A 4340-nucleotide genomic window follows, 5' to 3' on the forward strand; every position below is an offset into this window, starting at 1 on the left:
GATTCTACACATTATCGATAAATTATTAGTGCTCTTCAGTATCTTATCTTTATTAGGCCTAATTTGCACTATATCATGAACAAAGTGTGTCAGTTTATGCATGCTCCCACTACAACTCATTGAGTTGCTATCAATTGCATTTTGCATTATGTACAGGCCATAGTTTCATATAGTCTTCACATTCATCGTGGTGAGCATCTATCTCTTCATGGTTTCATTAATGCTAATTAGGCTGATAATAATGATGACAGAAGTGTACAAGTGGGTATTTTGTGTTCCTTGGTTCTACCTTTATCTCATAGAAATTAGGGAAATGGCATACGATTGCTTATTCCTCCACCAAAGTTGAGTATAAGACTTTAGCTGATGGTATTGTTGAAATTTTATGGATTCACTCTTTGCTTTTATAGCTTTGCCTTTTATAGACAATTACGCTAGGGTATGATAACTTGGGTGCTATATATTAATCAATCAATCCTATCTTTTATACTCGCACTAAATAAGTCGAGGTTGACTATCACTTTTTTTATGATAGAGTTGCCAAACAAAATATCCGGGTTCACTTCATATCACCTTTCTAAAGTTCTTGCCAAACCTCTTTCTTTAGTTACCTTTGCTCATTTTCAGTCCAAGCTTTGTCTAGAAGCCCCACCTTCAACTTGAAGTGGCATATTATAGGAAATACAATTATACAACAAATTATGTTAACTTGTATAAATTTGATTATATGTAAGGAGTTGCATTCTTAATATTGTACACAACTCTAATTGTATAAATAGAGAGAATGGCTAATTAAATTGTTTAAGCCTCCTAAACAATTATTCTACCTCAATTGATATAAACATATAATTTTCATATAGGATAAAATTGAGCCCATACCCCTAGATGATTGATGTTACCTGACATAATCAACAATTTTAAAATATAAATATTAATTTATTCCAAAAAAATTATTATAATTCTTTCCAAATCTTGATCAAATCAATAAAAAAAATTCTAATTGGAGAATTTTATTTATCATCAAAAACTTTCAAAACATGCCCCTAACGTGTGGGGTGATCTAAGTCTAGGTTATTATTAAAGAAAATATGCAAAGCTCATATTTGTGAAGGATATATAAAAAATAACATTTCTTTATCCCAAATTAAAATATGCTCAAGTTTATAAATCTTAGCCTTATTTAAAGATTTAGAGAAGAAACAGAGGGATCATAACCTAAATGTGTCATATTCATCATTGTTTATATTATTAAATCTCTTGGATCTATTTTGAGATTGTTTTAATCAATACTTTATTTTTGAAGTTTACTAAGGGTTGAAAAAGGTAATCTTAGAATTCAAAAAGGAGAGATAATTTAAATTCTACCTTTTAAGTTTTATTTGGATTAGAGAAAGAAATTTTAGGGTTTAAATAAGGATCTAGCATTTGTATGGTATGTTTTGAAATTTGAAAAATAGATTGATATTTATGTCAAATGTTACTTTCATATAAACATCTCTTGGTTTTAAAACAATAATAATACATATAAAAGGCACATTTTACTAAAAAGATGTGGTCTAATCTAAAATAAGAGAGAAGCAAATAAAAAATTCATATAAAAAGTAACTTTATTTGCCAAGTCCAATTATGAAAATGAGTTTCCAATACAACACTCCTTCCATTTTCACATCAGCTTCTTCCATCACCTATTTTAGATTTGGTGACATCCATCATATGCTATCTTTATCATCTTGGTCGATTATTTATTATGTTGATAATTAATCAATGATGATAAGGTGTACATCATTTCCCTTTATAACTTTAATATGGCCTCGGTTTACCAATTTGAAGTGGATATTTAAGCTCTTACAACTTTTAATTAAATGACCTAGGTTCCCATCATGATATTCTCATTCCATAACATATAAGATACTTGAAACTCGATAATTATACCATGAAACTTGAAACGACTAAAAGATTGATGTCGTCTCCCAAGTGCAGAAGTGTCGAAGTAATAAATAACCCAGCAAGATCGGGTTCGAACCACAAAGAGGTTAATTGTATAAATTACAGATAACAATAATACATCAACAATAACAATAATAACAACGACAACAATGACAACAACAACAATAATAATAATAAAAAAGAAAAAGAAAAAGATGAGAACTTTGAGATGGAATATTAATGTAAGGATTAAACAATGATAATAACAAATATCAAGGTTAGAGGTTCCACTAATGGTATGTCAAACAAGTATAATATAAACTCTTATTATTCAATTGGAAACCACATACAAAGGAAGTTCCAATTAGATTATAGATTGTTAACATGATTACATTAGTCATCTTATTCAATTAATGCTAATACTTGTAAATCTCGTCAAGCATTCATGATTATAACTTATGTTAACAACAAATCAAGTTCCTTTCATAGCTCAGGTGTCGGTTATACCATACAATATGAACTATGAAAGTGTCAAGCATTTGTTGTACCAAGTGTTATACAACATAAATTAAGATTAGTCATTTAACAAGCAAAGTATTAAAGAGTAAACAAGATAGTAAATACAAAAAATATTAGTATCAAACATTAAAGTCCATCTTATGTTTACATTATAGTTATTCTTACACCATTAGTGTAACCTTTTCACCCTGACATAATAAACTTAACTAAACATTATTAAAGAAAGAGAAATAAATAAACAAAATAAGAATATAAATAAGATAAAAGTTAACTAAGTAAATGAAAGGAAATGAAAGGCATAAACTTAATATTAATGAAAGTAAAGCATAAACATTAAAAAAAATACAAAGAGAGAAAGGAAGAGCATGATCTTGATCCGGAAACCAAGATGCCTAAATGCATGGTAAATACCTCCTTTTATAGGCCAAAATTGAGAACTATTGATTTGATGACTAATTGATGAGTGGGTGCCCAACTCTTGACTTGGTGACAATCCTTATCTTCTCTTATCTGCCCAAAATTTCATTGATAACATCAAAATTAGAACCACTTGAAAATATAAAAGTTATAGGCAATTATCTCAGCTTTCTTGTGTAAAAAATACAGGTCATTTGGACTTCTATAACTCTAGATATGGGCCAAAAACTCAACAGTGCTCGAGTTGGAAGACAAATTCAGACTTCTTTGTTGTTGCTCCAATTTGTACTTGAAAATAGCCTTTTTAGATTTTAGTATGAAAGTTGTAGGCCTATGTCTTAAATTTTCATCCATATAAAGTAGACCTAAATCTGAGATCTACAGCTCCAAATATGACCAAATTATCAAACAGTGTTCCGGTTTGGACTACACTAACATCTCTTTTCTAAGTTTGGCCATCTCTGTCCTTTCAATTTCAGTTATTAAACTCATCAATCATTCATTTCAATTATATGATAGGTCTACATTTAAAATGAACATTTACCACAAATTAAAGGTATCTTATATTATTAGATATATTATTATAAAACATGTTTTAGTTAAGGAGTTATTGATACGTTAAGTGCAAAATGATGATATAAAATCTTGATAAAAATACACTTTTAAGTACTAATCACACCTCTCAACCAGCTTATTACTAGTGCCTAGTAATCAAAGCGTTTAAATAGAAAAATAATTTGCAAATTCCACAAAGCAAGGTATTCATCATTCAACTTCCATTAATTTATCCAGATAAACAAACTCTCATTAAATTTATATATCTACTCAATACCTCTTAACAAAATATTAATAAACCTTTTCTTTTATGCTCAATATATCAACATATAATTATGGGGCTTTTCTTGAAAGAAAACAAAATTTTTGTTTTAATGTTTAAGGTTAACTTCCTTGGGTTGGGATTTTTTTTTTTAATATATATACATATAACTTAAAAAACCATGCATCTTTAACCCATATAACGAGCTTTTGGCTAATAACTCCTAGACCAGTTGGTCTTAGGGCATTAAGTGCTGAGACACCCCTACGAGCTTAGTAACTCAGGTCACAGATAATGATACGTAGATAGTGCAATGTTTGATTTCCTTAAGATTTTCTCCTTAACCCATGTAACAAGCGTTGGGCCAATAGCTCCCAAGTCAGTTGACTTTAGGGTATTACGTGTTAAAATACCCCTTCAGACTTAATTGCTTAGGTTAGGGAGGTTACGAAACTAAACTTATCTACATATTTATTATCATCATTTGTTTTTGCTCTTTTTTTTTTGTTTTTTTAGTTTTTTTTCAAATTATATATTATCTCTTTCCATTAGTTGTTACCTTTAACAAAAGAACATAAATAATGTAATAATCCAATATGCAACCCACAATCATATGTTAAAGTGTGTGTGTGTAAATCCAATGTGCAACCCATAATCATAT

This window comes from Populus euphratica, unplaced genomic scaffold, assembly GCF_000495115.2.
Source record: "Populus euphratica unplaced genomic scaffold, PopEup_1.0 scaffold2459.1, whole genome shotgun sequence".
NCBI classification, from domain to species: domain Eukaryota; kingdom Viridiplantae; phylum Streptophyta; class Magnoliopsida; order Malpighiales; family Salicaceae; genus Populus; species Populus euphratica.